The sequence below is a fragment of the Ambystoma mexicanum genome, chromosome 4q (assembly GCF_040938575.1).
Source record: "Ambystoma mexicanum isolate Mex_15411 chromosome 4q, UKY_AmexF1_1, whole genome shotgun sequence".
Taxonomy (NCBI): Eukaryota; Metazoa; Chordata; class Amphibia; order Caudata; family Ambystomatidae; genus Ambystoma; species Ambystoma mexicanum.
The window spans coordinates 1,025,477,676-1,025,500,000 of record NC_090928.1 but is presented as its reverse complement, the minus strand read 5'-3'; positions in this window follow the sequence as shown (position 1 = coordinate 1,025,500,000).

Sequence of the window (22,325 nt, the reverse complement as noted above, 5' to 3'; positions counted from 1 at the left end):
TCATACATTCTGGGGAATACTATTTTAAATACACTTCTGCAAATGTCCCTTACAGGCCCAGTGCCCATTTAGTGGCATGTCTTGTAAAGATTTTCCCTTAAAGACTTTAATTTGCTATAAGGGGTTCTACAATGTCTTGGGACGCCCAGTTCAGATAAGAACAGCAACAGCTGCATGCAGCTCTGTCAAGTAAGATCTACTCCCAGTCCGTCCCTTGCTTTCAAACTAACTCTCAGGGTTTCTGATACTTTGGTTCTTTCATGAGAAAGCTTTCTGATTTTGGCTCCCGCTGGAGAAGGGCTCCTTAATGAGGACTTCTATTAGGCACTTCGAGGTGGCACCCCAATCAGCACTTCTCCAGTTGGACAAGCTTCCTTCCCCTGCATATCTCCCAAGAACTCGCCATATTTCTTGGGTGTTTGACCTTATGTTAGGACTACTGCCAGTTCATGGTCAGTTTGGAAAAGGTGGAGGAAAAGACATCCATATGGTCTCAGTGCTCCCTCAAGATGGCGTGCCATTTATTCTATCGGGAGAACTTGCTGCAGCGCTCCAGTCTTTTACGAGTAGGCCACCAGAAACTGCTGTGCCTCTCAGAACAGACTCCTTCGGATAGCATATAGGAGAAGCTCACCGGAAACCACTTGCATCGCTACTCATCTGTGGGATGGTGTTGTAATTCCCCTTCTTGTACCTTTCCAGCCTTTTGCTCGCCCACTTGGCTCCACTGTTCTGTCTCGCAGCTCGCTGCCTTGGGTGTTCTCCCTCTTGGCTCTCGTTTCTGTGTTCTCCTTGGTTCCCTATCCTCGGGCATTCCCTCCTGCTTCTTAACACACTGTTGCCCTGCCTTAGGTGTTCTGCCTGACTGCCTTCCACCTGTTTTCTCATCCTACGGAGTCTTCTTGTGGCTCTCCGTATTCTACTACTGCATTCCCATATCAACCTCATCTGGATTACTGGCATTCATCTGAATCTGTCTTTAGCATTCCGCATGTCAAGATCTTTCAGAATTCCGATATACTCATCTGCTACGGATCGTGGTTTTCCCCTCACAAGGTTTCCCCATTGTACTTTGTCCATTAGGCACCCTCTTTCCCGTGATTACCTCCGGGAGATTGGATGCTTATAGTGGCTTTGTTCCGCTTTCTGCATCACGCTGCAACCCCCAGACCTCCAGACCTCCTGTTGGATTTCAGGTCAGTCTTGGGCACTGCATGCATTCCAGCAGGACCTGACATTACTGACAGTTGGGAAAGATGGATCAGATGCAGCAGGCATTAGCTGCCCTTCAAGATCTCACTTGAAGAGTGAGAACTCCACATTACGTCAGATCAATGCTGCTGGACCAGCTTGTTTTGACCTCCCACCGGCTTCTTTGCACTCTGGGAAATATGATGGGAACCCCAAGAAGTTGAAAGAGTTCCTGAAATCATGGGTGGTGCAGATTACATTAAAACCCTCATTATTCCCTACTGACTGGTCAAAGGTTAGTTTTTTGGTGTCAAATCTGGCAGGGGGCCCTGGCTTGGGCTACTCCCCTGGTTGTCTCCAGTAACCAAGTACTGGATTCATACCCAGCTTTCATAAACTGCCTACAGGCTATGCTTAGTCACCAGGAGCTCACCTTTACCTCCCAGGAGAATCTACTGGACCTGAAACAAGGGTCTCAGGATGCCCTTTCTTATATTACATGCGACAATTAAATGGCCTCTGGGACAACATGGCTGGGACGGTGCCCTAGTGCCTTTTTTCCACTGGGGACTGTCTGAAGAATTGTAGGACAAAGTGTCCTGTGTGCCCAGCCCCCCAAATTTAAAGGAGATGAATACTCTGGTCCTGCAGTTAGACTTTCGCATGCAAGTGTGACATTCTGAGAAACAAAAGGGATGCCTGTCCAGGACCTTGGAACCTCCTCGTTCTAGCCCACACCACCTTCCAGAGGATGAACGCATGCAAATTGGCATGACCATAGGTCCATTAACTCCCGAAGAAAGGAATTGATGAAGGACACAGGGCCTCTGCATGTATTGCGCTTCAAACAAACACTTGGTGAAGGAGTGTCCTATAGCTCCGCCTAGACAGGCAGGAAACGCAAGACCCCGGCCATAGTGGGAACCACAATGCAGGGTGAAGCTGCCTGTTCCCAGGCACTGAACTATCAGTATACCATCATGGTGGTCCTCAAGGTGCATCTACAAGTGGAAGGGGATCACATCTCTGATGTCCCTGTCCTCATAGACTGCAGGGCAGCACGGAACCTTTTGGACGATCAGTGGGTGATAGAGCATCAAGTTACACTTGAACTCACTCCAGTAATGATTCCCCTAGAAGGTGTTGATGTCTCGCCATTGTCTTCCGGCCCTATTAAGGAACACACCTCTGAAATCTTAATGCATCTTTCTTGCCACACTGAGTCTATACTTTTTAACTTGATCAAAGTCACACATTACCACATTATATTGGGGTTACCTTGCCTCAGACACCACAATCCATTCATTAACTGTCCAGCTGGGACCTTGTTTATAGGTTCAGAATACTGCCTCTTTCATTCTTTGGGACAGGGGGTTATTGGCTTTCATAATCATATCGACTCAAAAGACTGCCTCTTTCTGCAGACTTTGCAAGAGGAATATTAGAGCTTTCAGTAAGTTTTTTCTGAGGAAGAATTTAAGGAGCATCCTCCACATCGACCAGAGGACTGTTCTATAGACATTATACCCCATATACATGTACCATTTGGGAGAATGTATACCCTTTCGGAACCTGAGAAGGAAACCCTAAAGACATATCTACAGCCCAATCTCAAGAATGGGTTAGTATCTGAATCAAGGTCTCCTGCTGGGGCTTCAATGTTTTTCATACCTAAAAAGAACACCTCAGAGCTTTGTGCAGGTATTGACTATCAGGGACAGAACAAGATCACTATCAAGGATAAATATCCACTCCCCTTGATACCTGATATCCTGAAGCCGTCCGGTGGGCTTCGGTTTTAACCAAGCTTGACTTAAGGGGCCCATACTATCTTCTCTGGATTTGTAGTGGTGACGAGTGGAAAACAGTATTCCGAACCCCCTTCGGCCACTACGAGTACCGTATCATGCCCTTTGGTATGGCTAATGCCCCTGTGGTTTTCCAGAGATTCATGGACCATCTATTTGCTGACCTCATGTTGTCGTGTATTTAGATAACATTTTGGTCTTTTCTAAAACTCTCCAGGAACATTGCGCTCACGTCACAGAAGTCTTATCTCGTCCGTTGAAGAACAAATTGTGTGCTAAACTGGAGAAATGTCAGTTCCATCTATCCTCAGTGAGCATATATAAGGTTTGTGCTCTATGTTGCTGGAACTTCTAGGGATCCCCAAAAGGTGTAGGCTATCGTCCAATGGAAGGAACCCTGACCAGTGAAGGATATCCAAAGGTTTCTGGGTTTCACTAACTTTTACAGGAAGTTCATCCCTAATTTTTCCTTGGCGATACTTTCTTTAGTGGCCTTGCTAAAAAATGGGTCTCGATTAATATGTAATGACATTGTGAGGTCAGCATTTTACAACCTCAAGGACCATTTCATACGCGCTCCTATATTACGGTTGCCGGAAAAAACCCAACCATTTATCTTGGAGGCTGATGCTTCCAATGCTGCTATTGGAGCAGTTTTGAAACATACAGTTCAGGATGATACAGTGCATCCAGTTGCATACATGTCACAATCATTATCAACCGCTGAACAGAACTACATTGTTTTAGAGAAGGAACCTTTGGCCATTAAGAGGGCATGTAAGGAATGGTGTCACTTGTTGCTGGGTTCCAGGCACCAGGTCATTGTAAGGACGGACCATCACAATATGAAAGTACTACAACAGCATGAGTCAGAACAGAACAGTCAGAACAGTGTCAGAACAGCCGCCAATCTGCTGGCCATATTGCTTTTCACTATTTGATATTGTCTTTACATTCTTCCCTGTTGTTGAGAACCAAATGGCTGGCGCCTTATCACGGATAGATTCTGCATCCAGGGAGTTGCTTCCCAAGTCATCATTCTTGTTTGTTGTTGCCACATTTTTACAATAAATGTGGCAGTCTACCCATCTTCCAGATCCTGTAATACTCAAAATGAAGGCACTTCACAACCTTCAATAAGAGCAGGGATTGTTTTTTCATCGACAAGCTCTCTATGTTCCTACCACCGATCTTCAACAAGAAGTTCTGACTATTTGTCACAACCTTAAATCAGCAGGACATCGAGGAACTGGCGTCACCCAGTATAACATCAAGAGACATTTCTGGTGGCCAGGATTTCTGAGAAATGTACAAGAATACATCACAGCCTGTACAATCTGTCAACAGATTAAAATACCATGCAGACTTCCCATGGGAAAGGTGATCCAGCCTGCCTTACCCACACAACCATGGCAACATATTAGTACCGACTTTATAGTAGATCTACTTCTTTCTAATGACCAAACCACCACAATGGTCATGGTGGATTCTCTCACTAAGATGGCCCCTTTTATACCCTTACCTCAAATACCATTGGCACAAGAAATGGCAAAAACATTCTTGCAAAACACATTTCTTTTCCATGGTCTACCTTCCACCATACTTCTGGACCGAGGTCCTCAATACATGCCTACTTATTGGACTCATTTGTGTAAGCTATTAAGAATTAAAAGAACCTTAACCTCAGTATACCATTCACACTCCAACGGTCAGACTGAAAGACTGAATCAATCTCTGGAGGAATACTTACAGTGCTTTTCCTCTTCCTCACATGATAACTGGGCCTCCTTACTCCGTTATGCCAAAGTTGCATAAAACAACTCCACGCATATCACGATCGGAGTCAGCCCTTTTTTCTGTTCATACATATTCCATCCTTAATGCATGCCTACTGTCTCCTGCTCTGAAGGTAAAGTCCCCTCAGTAGAATTTTTTTTGACAAGATCCAAGCAGGCCATGCCAGTGCCTTACGGGCTTTAATGGATGCCAGAGCACCCTGCAAGAAATAGGCAGTTCTCAAACATCTGCAAGCACCCTCCTTGAAGATTGGGGATCAGGTTTGGCTCTCGTCTTGATATTTGCCTAAGCAGTTGGTTCCTTCCAAGCTGTATCCATGCTTTTTTGGACTATTTAAGATCATACAGGTTCAGAGACCACTGTCTTACCAACTTCAATTACCTCCTTCCTGGACCAGAATCCATCCTGTCTTTCACGTATCACAGTTGAAGCCGCACATCACAGATTGCATCCAAAGAAGGGATTGCAGCAGCACACCTTCTACAGTGGCCAATACCTCTGGTCCAGAATAGGAAGTCAAAACCATCTGTGACTCACACTATCGTCGAGGTCGTTTATGTTACCTTATAGATTGGAAGGGATACAGTCCGTCCGATCATACTTGGGAGCCTACAACAGTGGTCCATGCTCCAAACCTGCAGAAATGTTTCCACAGACTACTTCCCTGGAAACCCAGTCCTTTGCCCTCTCAGAGGGGGCATACTGTCAGAACTACTGCCAGTTCATGGTCAGTTTGGCAAAGGTGGAGGAAAAGACATCCGTATGGTCTCGGTGCTCTCTTAAAATGGTGCACCATTTTTCCATCAGGCGCACTTGCCACAGTGCTCCAGTCTTTTAAAAGATGGCCAACGTAAACTGCCATGCTGCTAATCGTCTGTGGCATGGGGCTGTAATTCCCCTTCTTGTACCTTTCCGACCTTTTGCTCGCCCTGCTTGGCTCTGCTGTTCTGTCTCACAGCTCGCTGCCTTGGGCGCTCTCCCACTTGGCTCACGTGTCTGTATTCTCTTTGGTTCCCTATCCTCGGGCATTCTCTACTGCTTCCTTATGCACTGTTGCCCTCCCTTAGGTATTCTGGCCAATCACCTTCCATTTTTTGTACCGTCTTTTTATTATGTGCATCACTTTGGATGAAAGCGCTATATGAGCTCTGTAAAATAATAAATAAAATATAATCTCTTATTACAAGCCAATACAATGTAATTATAGACAGAATTCAACTGGGTGTTAACATAAAATAGTTCAGAAGATGACATCAGGAGTAATATAGTGAGTAAAATACATAGAAGAGCGCGGGATACCTAGAATTTGATAGAAACACGTTACATATACCTCACCATAAGGTTTATCATGTCAGAGGCACAATTCTGTTTTTGGTTATACTGCCCTGCACTGTATCGACCTTCAATTCTTCCTTCCCAGAGCTGGTATGGTAAACATATCTTGTGTGCTCCGTCCCGGGACATTCAGCACCATATTTCTTAGATAACATGTATTTTAAAAATTGCTTTCCACGTTTTCACAGAAAATCACAGTAATAAATTGATTCCATCATCTCACAAGAGCAGGAGAGATTGTCCATAAACAACCACAGCGAGCAGGCCTTTTCTCTTTGCAAATAAAACCATTATTTATTTTTGCACTGAATGCAGGATTAACTGTTTAGCTGCCTAAGTATGCTGCGAAATATAAGATGGCTGTGCTTCAGTATTGGAACATGATACCGAGGACTCATCAGACTGTAATTGGCTTCATGATGAAAATGAGGGATACAATTTTTCAGATCCTGTCACGAGGGAACACAACACATGGGGGATTCAGTGCGTGTTTGGAGGCCGAAGGCATACAAAACAAAGAACATGTGTAACAAAATGACAGCTGCCCGCAGGAGTAGATAAATTAGTAGTGGCTAAACGACCTCCTCGGCAGCCACACTACTGCTAAACCCGCAGTGATCCCAATCATAAATGTGAAACAGGCACAGCCCGAAAGATCTACATCCTTTGCCTCTTCTGGTAGCGCAGGCCGTGGCCAGGCTAAATCTTCATGAGTGGTATGAGCTAATAACTCTAGCAACCCGAACAGCATTGATACAGCAATTGCAAAATAAAAGAATGAGCAAACAATATTCTATGAAAATATAAGACTTTAATCAAGCACGACAAAGCCGCCCCTTTAAAATAAACACAGAGTATGCAGACGTTTATGAAAACGTGGACTCTAACATGATGGGTTGGGCATACAGGCAAAGGATTGCTGCAGCAATGCCAATGTTCAAGCGAATACCATAAACAAGGTGTCTTAAAAGTCAGTATGGTCCTTAAGAAGTGGGTCAAGGGGATAGGACAATTTAAATACCTTCATTATTGTCTTTGGGGCTCAATAGGATTAAGCCAGGCTTTTTCGGCAGCAGCATGGGCTATTTCAGTTCCCGACTGAGGTCGAGTCATGAAGCAGCAGTAACAGGTCCCAATGATGCTGTGCTGTATGGCATTGACATCCTCTTGTGGATAGAAGATGCTAGGAATGACAGGCAATGTCAGGTTATTGGTGCTAGAAGACTTGATGGCCTCAAGGATAGGGAAGCAAAGACTTGCCCTTGGCAGTGAGTGGGTTTGGCTGGCTCAACATGAGATCAGCGCAATGCAGCAGCATCAGGTTTGGTCTCATAGCAACTGGGGATTTGGTTGCAGTGCCAAGTTGAGGATGCTAGAGGCTTGGAAAGTCTCACATGTGGAGAAGACTGAGCTTCGGTATCAGCGTTGAGGGAACACTGATGTGCAGAGGCAGCTGAGCATCGATGTCAAGGATGACCCCAGTGGTTCTGTTGCAGCAGCTTGAACAGTGTCAAAGTTACCCAAACCAGCGTTGAAGCTGTTTGGAGAGTGAGGGAGAGCCAGGGGTTACTTTTTTTGTTCTGTGGTTGCTGGGAGTCCCAATCCAGGACAAGTTGAGTCCTTCAGTTCTGAACTCACGTTTCAGGGAGCTTGGCTGGCATCTACAGAGGATTTTCCACTTCCAATGAACAGGGTCTTGGTTCCAATGTTGCCAACATAGAGGCCTTGGTCGACAGCAGTTCACACCCACTGCTCCCTGGGTATAGTTCAGGAACAGAGCACTCCTCTTCCTTGGATACCTTACGTCTTCACCTCTATGGCCGAGGTCTTTGGAGCAGGATATAATCCCTACCAAGGTCCAGTGATTCCTTTCTGTCCTTGAAGGAGTACAAAGATGAACAAAGCAAGAACGGGTGCCCCCTTAGATTTAAACTCAACATTTCACAGGGGATTGATCCAAAGCAAACCTGCTGTAAGTGGTCCAATCCAGCTTGTTATAACAAGTATCCTTTGTCTTCTGACATCACACCTAGAGTGCCATACCTGCAGGAAATGCGAACGGAGACAGGAAGTGTCAGATATCCCAAACAGAAACCAAGATGGTGAACCCCACTCTCAGCCCATCTCTCCCTTTTAGCTACTGTAACTCTGGCCCCTACATGTGCCTTTTGGCTTCAAAGAGACTTGAGAAATCAGCAACTTGGTGTGAGCATGACTTTATTATGTTAGTGCTATTTTCGGGAGGAGGCATGTCCTTGCTGCATGGGGATCATAAAGCAGAAGCATTGCCATTGTTTCACATAGCAACTGTGGAGACATTCAGATCTGTGGGATGACTCAACCCACTTTGGCTCTGCCATGCAGCATCCCTGTGTTCTGATGGTGCCAGGAACATCCAAATGGCCGCAAAACCCTTGTGCGCGCCAAAACCCCTGAAAATCGTGCTTTGCAAAGCACAAAAAGATGGCTGCCCAATCTGCCATTCATTCTGTCAGTGGTAGAACAGAGATCTCGCTCCTGAAACATGTCACTGGGCTGCACAACATGTGAAGATGGAGTACAGAAGGAAAGGCAGTGCTTTGCTAACTGAAACCCCAAAACCTTGCTTTAAATCACTTTTTCTTTGTTGCTGAAACTGCAGAATGTCGGTACAAAACACCCTCAAACATCCAGAATTCTTGCTGGGTGCTACAATTCACGTAGTATAAGAAATCATTGTGAACATACAATGTCCTGAAACACCAAAAGCATCAAGGGATTTCAACAGCAAAAGTGGCTCTGTGGATCTGTCAAAATCTGGGCGCAGGACCCTCAGCCGCTTGAATGAAAGCTGTCAGGGGCCTGCAGGATTAAAACTTTAAACATGTATAAACTAAAATCAAATATTTGCAAGCTAAGAGGCCTGTTATTGAGAGTAACCCATCTTGTAATTATTTTGATTCCATGGTTTAAAATCTTGAAGAAGTATTTAGCTGTGATTTGATCCCACAAGTTTGTTGTAAGCTAAGGAAAAATGCAACAGAATTAAGCGCTGGTCACTCTGGCATCGGTGGACTCGGCGGTATGCGGCATCCATTTTTTCTCCCAAAATGGCGGTCCATCCCACTTGCAGCAGTCTAGATGTTCGACTCCCAAATGGCAGTTTGACTCCGACCACTGCGCCGCGCACAGCATACCTGGCACTCTCTCCAACAAGCAAATGCGTTGCTACTCTTCTGAAATAATGCTTCAGCGAATTGACTCATACTCGTGGACCTGAAAACTCTTCCCCAGACTTCCCGGAACGAACGCTTACACATACAAAGACTTCTCCTTTGCATTCCCACTCCAATCCTTTTCCAGCTTCTACGGAGGTAAAAGGACCGTGTTAGCTTCTTAGTTCTACTCAACTACTAGTTCTTGCCTAACTCTGTAATCTCCTATCTTTCAGTCCTCTCCTTACAAGAAGCATTACACGACTTTCTGTTAACAGCTTAGATACTATCCAGTTTCGCGTCCCAGGTACATTTCAGTCGGTAGAAACCCAGTCACTATTCCTTCTCACTATCTTGGTCTAACTCTTATTTATTTGATAGTGAAACCTCTCAAGCATCCAGATCTTTGGTCCTTGTGTCATTACTCACTGCATTCAACATTTAAAGGGGTGAATCTCGTCTGCTTCTCTTTTATTTATCTTACTATACCCTTTATTTTACAACAACTTACCATATCCATTTAGTCTTTTCCTGGATAGACATTACCGCCTTGAACCAGCCTTCTGATTAGAAGAAACATCTGAAGCAGACAATACCCAGACGCGCAGGGTTTTATTCCCCTCAAGGGTTTCCCTGGAGTTCTTCTCTCTGCCTGGGGCTTTTCATCACGGGGTGAGAGAGGAGTTTCAGGGGGATTCCTATAGCATCGGTTCTCCTACACTTCAGACACAGACACGTTCCAGTATCCACTCCGCTGGTGAGTCCTTGGGTGAGGGTCCAGTCCTTGCTAAATCTTTGTATATTGCTTGTGTAAAAGTTTTGCAGTGGCTATAATTGTCACAAACCTTACAGTTAGCAACGCCCAAAAAGGAAGAAATATTGAGTGGGGCAGGATTTGGACTCTTGGTAGAGGGCTCCAGCGGACTGTCGATCCCCAAAAATGGACCCAGCCCAGCCACAACAATTGCTGACTACTGTTCAATCATTGACTGCCGAAGTTCAGGCTTTAAAACAGGAAAATGCAATACTTCGCCTTTATATGGGAAGAGCTCCTAGTTGTTCTGAATTGCCTCCCGGGCCGATTCCTGGGGGTTCATATGATGGGGATCCCATAAATTAAAAGCTGTCATAGAAGCTTGTACTGTCCAGTTTTCATTTAAATCCTCATTCTTTCACAATGATCAGGACAAGGTAGGGCACATGATTTCAAATCTAACCGGCCTGCCTTAGCCTGGGCAACCCCATTGGTTGTAGTATGTTCAAATAGGTATAAACAGTCCCTATAATAACATCCTACTCTACTGACAGGGATATCAATATGTATAATACAATAAAGAGTAAGATAACACGTCTTGTTTTACTTACATCCAACCCCCTTTACACAGGAACTCTATAAGGTTTTCCGGCATCACTAGTCCTGACAAAATGGACCGTCTGCTATGATTGATTAAAAAATGTGTATAACAAATTTTTATTCAAATAATTCGAACTGAATTTAAACATAAAACACTACCCTCACCTAACACAGTGTACTAAACACTAAAAAACAGTTACTAAAACATGAAATACAAAGTTCACTTATTTGCATGACACAAAAGATATCACATAACATAACACAAAAAAATCTCAATGTGTCTCTAAAACAACAACCATCCCAACATGTTTCTGTTCTTCACTGCCCAGTTCGGGCGAACATTCTTCAGGGGAAATTTTTTTTAAAAAAAGCATCCACTAATCTCTTCAACACTGTGCTGAAAGGGTAGATTCAAACTTCTATACAGGCAAAGGAAGGAAAGAACCTCCGAGCCTGTAAGAGTAAAAGGAAAAACTAATGAGTTCCAAAAAGAGGGAAAGGAAGTACTACAAAATGTAGAAAAAGAACATGGCATAGAGGTTATGCCACACTCACACGGGTCCCAACAGGGCACCCACAAATTTACCTTTAAATGGTGAAACTTCAAAGCGCATCACAGGATGACAAATTCGCTGGTTTCTCGCCAAATGAGAGACCACTACTTCACAAAAGCGTCATAGTCCGCTAAAGTATCGCCACACCTAAATGAGACAGAACCAATACACAGAGACCACATGCTCTGTTATATCCAGAAAGGGGCTTCAAAATGCAATTACACATGAAAACAGGGCTCCAAATATCATAAAATAAATTACCTTCACAGATGTAGGGATCAAGACTGTAACAAGCAAAGCAGCAATCAACGTGTTTGCAAAGGAGAAATCCACACAGTCAAGCCGTAAAGTATCAATCTGGAAAACAATGGATGCATGGCAATGAACACCATATGTCTGGCATCACCCTTCAACATGTACCGATGGGAGTGCTTTTATTTCACCCTCGTGATTAAGACTAAGTGCCCGTACAATATATAGAATGCAGAAAAAACTTCCATGCTGTCCATCCTACACAACGTGGGGAACCCATGGCAAAAGATAACCAAACTACCCCACGCGTACAGGAAGGGAATGTAACGGCAGTGGGAAAATTATCACACACAGAACCACAATGCTAATGACTCACCTGTACACTCAGAGGGATTAAATCACCCTAATGGCAGCTTCCAAACGCACACAGCCAACACTGAATTCAGTGAAACCAAAAACTGCTGCACACTAACAGTACGTCTATGGTCGTGCGGCAACACAAAGAAAGGACTACACTACTCGGTGTAGGAAGGAAAGTCCATCAAAAGGAAGGGCCATGTTGGAACGGACCCGGCAACATAGAAAAAGGACTACACTACTCAGTGTTGGAAAAAAAGTCCATCAAAGGGAAGGGCCATATTGGAACGGACCTGAAGCCTACTGGTGTAGAACAGATTAGTGGACACCACGAGCACTAAACAGGTGTTTTTTAAAAACAATGATATGCTGGCACCAACACAATATGGTATATGCATCTCACACTGTCAAAAATCATACTTGGCTGACCAAATGCCAATCAATGCTTTCGTTGAGACCTAGCACATTACTCTGTAATTTAAAAATAATTTTTTGCTCTACATTCAATAATTTTCGATCCGTTTCAATTTTGGTATGTCCATGCACCTTTTTCAAAATCAGCCATGTGAAATCATTAAAACCATGTTTCTTTTCAATAAAGTGTTTGACAAGGGGAGCAGTAATCACCTGGTTTTTGAGACAGCTGCGATGTTCCACCATTCGAACTTTACATTGCCTATTCGTTTTTCCCACATAATGTAGGCCACACGGGCAAGTGATTAAATATACAACATTGGCTGTGTTACAATTTGTCATTTCACTGAAGACCCACTTTACATCAGGTAGAATTTGCAATACTCTAGTTTCTTTTGTTTGTCCACACATGCTGCAATTCCCACATGGAAAATGTCCTTTCACTTCAGGCATACCCCACAGTCTAGTTTGTCTAACCTGTGGAGTTCGCATTTCTGTCACATCATTTCTGATTAGAATATTCCGTAGATTCTGACTTTTTCTAAACGCCACTAAAGGAGGCAACACTTCTTTACCACAATAGACTTTCTTCCAAGTTTTCATCACAATGGTTTTGATTTTATAGGACAAATTCGAAAAAGTGTTAACAAAAACAGTGCCAATCTTTTTAGTAGTCTTGTTACTTTTCTCCAGCAATGCCTCGCGATTGTTATTGTAGGCTCTTTTTGAAGCATTTCTTATTACTCTAGACGAATAACCCTTGGCCAACAGTTTGTTGGTCAATACATCCGCACTTTGAGCAAAATCATCTTTTAGACTACTGTTACGCTTCAGCCTCAAAAATTGTCCGAATGGCAAATTATTCTTTAAATGTTTGGCATGATGGCTGTTGAAGTGTAATAAAGAGTTCCTATCAGTGGTCTTATTGTAGGGCTTCACTTTCAAAAAACCATTGTGATGAAAAATGGTAATGTCTAAAAAATGGGTCTCCAAATCACATATAGACCCAGTAAATTTCAAAAACCGGTTTTGTTGGTTGAGCCATGTCACAAAACTATCAGCCTCTTCTCTTGAGCCATCCCATACAATCAGTATATCATCTATATACCTCAGCCACTTCCTCAAATGATGGATAAAGGGGTTGGTGGCTGGGTATATCACTGTTTTTTCAAAATACTCGACGTAGAGATTAGCTAAATTAGGAGCCATGGCAGCACCCATAGCAGTACCCTCTATCTGTTGAAAAAAAGTACCTTGAAATTGAAAAAAGTTTTGGGTCAAGGAAAACTCCGTACACCACAAAATAAAAGCATTGCTCACAGGATGACCATCCTCTCTATTCATCAACACTTCTTCAACCACCTCTAGTGTGGCTCTTTGGGGTATCACAGTGTACAAAGATTGAATATCCAAGCCTATCAGTAGAGAATGGCCCGGAATAAACTCTATGCTTTCTATTTTGTTAATAGCATCAGTGGTGTCTCTCAAATAACTTTTCATTTTCAAAACAGATGGTCTTAGATAAAAGTCTGCAAATTTGGACAAGGGTTCCAAAATTGAATTAACACCAGATACTATGGGTCTGCCAGGGGGATCAACAAGTCTCTTATGTACTTTGGGCAAGATGTAAAAAACAGGTACCCTTCCGTGATCCCTAATTAGAAATTCACATTCCTGCTTACTGATCATTTCAGCGTCAAACGCTGAAGTCACCTTTTCTTTGATAATATTCATAAGTTTAGCAGAGGGGTCATTAGCAAGTCTCAAATAGCTCACATTATCTGATAGTAGTCTTTCACATTCTCTTACATAATCACTACGATTCATCAACACAATAGCTCCTCCCTTATCCGCTTGTCTGATAATCAAGTTATTATCTTTTGCTAACTTTAGTGCCGATGCTTTTTGTAGCCTACTAAAGTTAGAGTTGCGAGACTTTTCACTGGATTCTAACTTGAAAACCTCTGCCAAAACCTGTCTTTCAAAGACAATGGATTCGGCGGTATGGGAATGACTAGGAGCACAGAACGTAGATGCATTACGCAACCCACTGAAATTGTTGCTGACATATCCTTCATGTTCACTGAAGTATTCGTTCAGACGTACTTTGCGCATAAACGCAAAAAACTCCGTTCTAAATTCAAAAGGATCATGTGATTTAGTAATGACAAAGCTCAGACCCTTATTAAGGGTACTTTCCTCTTCCGAGGAGAGGACATGAGAAGACAAATTTATCACCATTGATTCCTTGTACGACTCCTTGTCCTGACCTGGTTGTCCCAGTCTCCCCGATTCGGGCCTTGTCCTAAAAAAGGCATCTTTTGTCTTTGTCTATTGCCCCCTCTGGGACCCTTTCCTCTTCCTCTACTCACACTTGCCTGTGCTCCAGGATCATTATCTCCTGTCATGCTTTCTTCACTCGAACTGTAGGAAGTATCTCGAAAGTGTACCCGTCTATTATTTCTCGGAGTTTGAGATGTATTGCCAAATTTGTAACCCTCTGTAACAAATGGAAAAGATTTCTCGTGAGAGAAATTGGTAAGATCTTTCTTCAATCTTTTTACCCTTTCTAAAGTGGTATCATTTTTAAAGTCAACTAGTCCTTTTAAATGTTGTTCAAGTTTTACTTTGAAAGAGTCTAAATCAAGCTCTTTTTTAATTTCTTCTTCAAGTTTAGTAATGTCTATTTCTATTTGTTTAGAAACCTCTGTCGCAGTATCAATAATAAGAACTAGCCAATCTCTCCCACACTTATTAGATATATAACTCCATTTCAATTTAAACTCCTTGTTGTCTAAAAATAGACGTGGCTCATTTCTTACTATGAGGCCTTGAGGAAGGGCCTGGTTCTTCAAGTACTCAAGCATAATAGCTCCATGTAATTGAGTACGTATAAGGCGTTTCCTTAATTGGACTGATTCGTCCCATTGGTCGTTGTTATTAACATTAATCTCATTTTCTCCTGTCCCTGCTAGAACAGAAAGTGAGTCTAGCAGTTTCTTAATGTGATCCTCACTGTATGCCAAACACTTGTCTGCGGCCAACGCCATAATGTGGTTCTGGATACTGTACTGAATTGTCTCAGTGTCGTACAATACTTTTATATTAACAACCTACGAGACCACCAGGAGCCTCTATATGTAGTATGTTCAAATAGGTATAAACAGTCCCTATAATAACATCCTACTCTACTGACAGGGATATCAATATGTATAATACAATAAAGAGTAAGATAACACGTCTTGTTTTACTTACATCCAACCGCCTTTACACAGGAACTCTATAAGGTTTTCCGGCATCACTAGTCCTGACAAAATGGACCGTCTGCTATGATTGATTAAAAAATGTGTATAACAAATTTTTATTCAAATAATTCAAACTGAATTTAAACATAAAACACTACCCTCACCTAACACAGTGTACTAAACACTAAAAAACAGTTACTAAAACATGAAATACAAAGTTCACTTATTTGCATGACACAAAAGATATCACATAACATAACACAAAAAAATCTCAATGTGTCTCTAAAACAACAACCATCCCAACATGTTTCTGTTCTTCACTGCCCAGTTCGGGCGAACATTCTTCAGGGGAAATTTTTTTTAAAAAAAGCATCCACTAATCTCTTCAACACCGTGCTGAAAGGGTAGATTCAAACTTCTATACAGGCAAAGGAAGGAAAGAACCTCCGAGCCTGTAAGAGTAAAAGGAAAAACTAATGAGTTCCAAAAAGAGGGAAAGGAAGTACTACAAAATGTAGAAAAAGAACATGGCATAGAGGTTATGCCACACTCACACGGGTCCCAACAGGGCACCCACAAATTTACCTTTAAATGGTGAAACTTCAAAGCGCGTCACAGGATGACAAATTCGCTGGTTTCTCGCCAAATGAGAGACCACTACTTCACAAAAGCGTCATAGTCCGCTAAAGTATCGCCACACCTAAATGAGACAGAACCAATACACAGAGACCACATGCTCTGTTATTTCCAGAAAGGGGCTTCAAAATGCAATTACACATGAAAACAGGGCTCCAAATATCATAAAATAAATTACCTTCACAGATGTAGGGATCAAGACTGTAACAAGCAAAGCAGCAATCAACGTGTTTGCAAAGGAGAAATCCACACAGTCAAGCCGTAAAGTATCAATCTGGAAAACAATGGATGCATGGCAATGAACACCATATGTCTGGCATCACCCTTCAACATGTACCGATGGGAGTGCTTTTATTTCACCCTCGTGATTAAGACTAAGTGCCCGTACAATATATAGAATGCAGAAAAAACTTCCATGCTGTCCATCCTACACAACGTGGGGAACCCAATGCAAAAGATAACCAAACTACCCCACGCGTACAGGAAGGGAATGTAACGGCAGTGGGAAAATTATCACACACAGAACCACAATGCTAATGACTCACCTGTACACTCAGAGGGATTAAATCACTCTAATGGCAGCTTCCAAACGCACACAGCCAACACTGAATTCAGTGAAACCAAAAACTGCTGCACACTAACAGTACGTCTATGGTCGTGCGGCAACACAAAGAAAGGACTACACTACTCGGTGTAGGAAGGAAAGTCCATCAAAAGGAAGGGCCATGTTGGAACGGACCCGGCAACATAGAAAAAGGACTACACTACTCAGTGTTGGAAAAAAAGTCCATCAAAGGGAAGGGCCATATTGGAACGGACCTGAAGCCTACTGGTGTAGAACAGATTAGTGGACACCACGAGCACTAAACAGGTGTTTTTTAAAAACAATGATATGCTGGCACCAACACAATATGGTATATGCATCTCACACTGTCAAAAATCATACTTGGCTGACCAAATGCCAATCAATGCTTTCGTTGAGACCTAGCACATTACTCTGTAATTTAAAAATAATTTTTTGCTCTACATTCAATAATTTTCGATCCGTTTCAATTTTGGTATGTCCATGCACCTTTTTCAAAATCAGCCATGTGAAATCATTAAAACCATGTTTCTTTTCAATAAAGTGTTTGACAAGGGGAGCAGTAATCACCTGGTTTTTGAGACAGCTGCGATGTTCCACCATTCGTTTTCATGTGTAATTGCATTTTGAAGCCCCTTTCTGGATATAACAGAGCATGTGGTCTCTGTGTATTGGTTCTGTCTCATTTAGGTGTGGCGATACTTTAGCGGACTATGACGCTTTTGTGAAGTAGTGGTCTCTCATTTGGCGAGAAACCAGCGAATTTGTCATTCTGTGACGCGCTTTGAAGTTTCACCATTTAAAGGTAAATTTGTGGGTGCCCTGTTGGGACCCGTGTGAGTGTGGCATAACTTCTATGCCATGTTCTTTTTCTACATTTTGTAGTACTTCCTTTCCCTCTTTTTGGAACTCATTAGTTTTTCCTTTTACTCTTACAGGCTCGGAGGTTCTTTCCTTCCTTTGCCTGTATAGAAGTTTGAATCTACCCTTTCAGCACGGTGTTGAAGAGATTAGTGGATGCTTTTTTTTAAAAAAATGTTCCCCTGAAGAATGTTCGCCCGAACTGGGCAGTGAAGAACAGAAACATGTTGGGATGGTTGTTGTTTTAGAGACACATTGAGATTTTTTTGTGTTATGTTATGTGATATCTTTTGTGTCATGCAAATAAGTGAACTTTGTATTTCATGTTTTAGTAACTGTTTTTTAGTGTTTAGTACACTGTGTTAGGTGAGGGTAGTGTTTTATGTTTAAATTCAGTTCGAATTATTTGAATAAAAATTTGTTATACACATTTTTTAATCAATCATAGCAGACGGTCCATTTTGTCAGGACTAGTGATGCCGGAAAACCTTATAGAGTTCCTGTGTAAAGGGGGTTGGATGTAAGTAAAACAAGACGTGTTATCTTACTCTTTATTGTATTATACAATCCCATTGGTTACCATTAATAATCCCTTGTTGGATTCCTACCCTGCCTTTTTGAATAGCATTCGGACCATGTTCGGGAGGCAAGAAATCACCATTTCAGCTCAAGAACAGCTTTTAGATTTCAAACAAGGGTCACAAGACTTATTATCGTATATTACCAGATTCAAACAGTTGGCTGCAGGCACATCCTGGGCTGATGATGCTGTAATCACGATATTTAGAAGAGGACTAAATGAGGAACTAAAGGATGAGGTATCAAGAGTGCCTTGCCCCCGTAATCTCGCAGAACTAATCTCCATTGTGATGCAGATGGATTACCGCTTACAAAAAAGACATAGGGAACGTCATAAAACTAAGAATCCGCGCATTTCTTCTGATCTTCCCTTTTCTACTACCACCAAAGCCCACACAGACGAGCCCAGGCAGATTTGGGCGACACGCGGTCGCTTGACTCCAGATGAACGAAATAGATGTTGTCAACTAAAGCTATGCATGTATTGTGGGGCAAAGGATCATGCGGTGCAAAATTCTCCCATTGCTCCTGTTAGGGGGCAAGGAAATGCGTGCACTCTACCATCAGGGGAACCACGGATAGGGAATTAGTGAAGGTTTCCTCACCGGTACATGTGGACTCTCATATTACAGAAGCCCCTGAACTCCCCATGGTCGTTCTATGCATTACCCTTCTATGGAATACTGCAGAACCTGTGGAGGTGTCTGCCTTAGTAGACTGCAGGGCTGCTGGTAATTTTATTGATTATCTATAGGCGAAATAGATGGGAATACCCAGTTAATTAAAATCCCTAGCTATTCCGGTGGAATCGGTGGACGGAAGTCCACTAGTTTCTGGGCCCATTACCGAACAGACACAACCTCTTTTGATGAAGATAGCCTCCCATAGCGAGACCATCATATTGGATTTCATTCAAACTGCCCATTATCCCATCATACTAGGATTACCCTGGCTTTGGGTTCATAACCCATATATTAACTGGATGGCTAGAACTCTCTTTTTAGGTTCAGCATACTTTTTAGGAAACTGTCTTTCAAGTGGTACCTTGGGTTTTCATCCTGTGTTGTCCTCCCAAGAAAACAAGCCGAACACAGCTGTCCTTAATCATATACAGGGTGTTCATGACATCTATCAGAACTTTCATACGGTATTCTCGAATTCCAAATATGCCAAACTCCCACCTCACCGGAGAGATGACTGTGCTCTCAAATTGGTGGCTGATGCCCCTATTCCATTCGGACGGATGTACGTTTTGTCATCCAGAGAAAAAGAAGTTCTGAAAGATTACCTTCAAAAGAACTTATGTAATGGTCTTATTGCAGAATCTACGTCGCCTGCTGGGGCTTCTTTATTTTTTGTTCCGAAAAAAGACTCTACTGAACTCAGGCCATGCATTGACTATCGTGGATTGAATAAGATCACCATTCCCGATCGTTATCCCATGCTGCTCATCCCTGACATTCTTGAAGCAGTAAAAGGGGCTGTAGACTTTACAAAACTGGATCTCCATGGGGCTTACCATCTTATCCGTATTTGAGCTGGCGACGAATGGAAGACGGCCTTCCGTACACCTTTTGGGCATTATGAGTATCGAGTTATGCCCTTTGGTCTCTCTAATGCCCCTGCCGTATTCCAGCGCTTCATGGATCACATCTTCTCCGATCTCCTTCTTCACTCTGTAATCGTATATCTGAACGACATTCTGGTCTTCCCATCCTCCACGGCTGTACACATGCAACACATCACAGAGGTACTCCAACATCTGTCTGATAACCACCTATATTGTAAATATTGTAAATTGGACAAATGTGAGTTTCACAAGGAAAAGGTGGCGTACCTGGGATACATTTTATCGGCCAATGGAGTAAGCATGGACCCGCAAAAGGTTTCTGCAATTACTGAATGGACGGCTCCTGTCAGTGTTAAAGAACTTCAGAGGTTCCTCGGTTTCACTAATTTTTATCAGCGCTTCATTCCCAATTATTCGGAAAGGATTTTACCAATGACCGCCCTTCTCAAGAAAGGAGCGATTTTCGGTTGGTCAGAAGCAGCTCAATCGTCATTTGAAGCGCTCAAAAAATGCTTTGCATCCAGACCGATTCTTATAACCCCTGATCAAACTAAGAGGTTCATTGTGGAGTCGGATGCATCACACCATGCATTAGGAGCGGTTCCACTACAAGAGAATAACCAGGGAGTGGAATGTCCTGTGGCTTACATGTCCAAGACTCTTTCTCCTTCCGAACGGAATTACACCGTCCTTGAGAAAGAACTGCATGCTATCAAACGGGCCTTCGAGGAATGGCGACATCTTTTGTTGGGAGCTAGTCATGCTATCGAAGTTCGAACCGATCACAGTAACCTCCGTGCCCTATAATATGCCCAGACACGGAACAGTAGACAAACCCGCTGGGCAAATTCTTTTTCTCCTTATGAGATTGTTTTTACTTTTATTCCTGGCAGAATCAATCTCAAGGCTGACACCTTATCAAGAAAAGACAAAACCTTTTCAAGTCCTTTTCGGTCAGAACCCCTCTTTCCCAGAGCCATATTTCTAAAGGTGGTTACTACTTTTTTACAATCCGTCGCAGAATCTACAAAACACCTTCTGGAAGCCAATCCGGATGTCCTAGATAACCTGAAGCTGGTATTGTTCGAAGGGTGTGTCTACCGGGAGAAACGTTTATTGGTTCCTTCAGAAGATCTCAGAAGAACTGTGATGCAATTATGTCATGATTCAGAGATGGCTAGAAACAGAGGCATTGCCAACACTACAGAATTGGTTCTACGACATTTCTGGTGGCCTAATTTAGGCAGAGACATACAGGATTACGTCTCAGCGTGCTCTACCTGTTTACAAACGAAAACCCCACGTTTTGCTCCACTGGGCCTTCTTTCCACGATGCCCATTCCTGTTCGTCCTTGGCAACTTATTTCTACCGATTTTGTGGTGGATCTACCCTTTTCCGAAGGTTGTACGACAATCATGGTGGCCGTGGACTACTTTACGAAAAAGGCTCATTTTATTCCACTTTCTCAGGTTCCCACTGCTGCTCAGATGGCAAGGATCTTCATTGCATGGATATTTTCTCCCTGAGACCATTGTTTCGGATAGAGGGCCACAATATACCTCGCTATACTGGTGCCAGGTATGCAAGAGTCTTAACATCAACAGGGCTCTGAGTTCTGGATTCCACCCACAAACCAATGGTTAGGCAGAGCACCTAAATCAGACTCTTGAAGGATTCTTACGCTGTTATATTTCGGCCTCCCAAGACAACTGGTGCGAATTATTGCCCACGGTAGAATTTGCCTATAATAATTCTAGACATTCTGTACTGAACGCCAGTCCTTTCTTTTGCTCTTATGGTTTCCATCCTACCTGTTTTCCTGTGGGTCTCTCTTCCCCATCTAGGTTTCCTGACATGGACAGTTTACTATTGGATATTCCGGATGGCCAGCGATCTACTCGGACCTCTCTTCTGGCCGCTCAAGAACGTGTCAAATGTTTTGCCGACAGACGCCGTACTCCAGCCCCGCGACTGGTTCCAGGCGATCTTGTATGGTTGGCTTCTTGCTTTCTGCCCGTCACTTGGTGCCTTCTAAGCTGTCACCTAAGTACTTCGGTCCCTTCCCGATTGTACAATGTGTGGGATCCGCTACCTTTCGTCTACGTCTCCCTCCCTCTTGGTCCCGAATTCACCTTGTTTTCCACATTTCCCAGCTGAAGAAGGATGTGGTGGACCGTTTTTCTAGACTCAGGGGTTCTCATCCCCCTCCTGTTTCTATTCCTTCGGGCCCTGAGTTTGAGGTTGCTGGCATTTGTCACTCCCGCTATTACAGGGGCCGCCTTCAATATCTGATTGATTGGCGTGGTTATTCGCAAGCGGAGCGTTCTTGGCAACCCGCTTCTGCTGTCCATGCACCGGGTTTACATTGCCGCTTCTACGGTTGTCATCCTGGTAAGCCGGGTGCCCCGACCCTTCGGAGGGGGCATACTGTCATGCCCTTGGGAGGCACTGGTCACTCTGGCATCGGTGGAATCGACTGTATGTGGCGTCCATGTTTTCTCACAAAATGGCAGTCCTTCCCGCTTGCAGCAGTCTAGATGTTCAACTCCCGAATGGCAGTTTGACTCTGCCCCCTCTACGCCGCACACAGCATA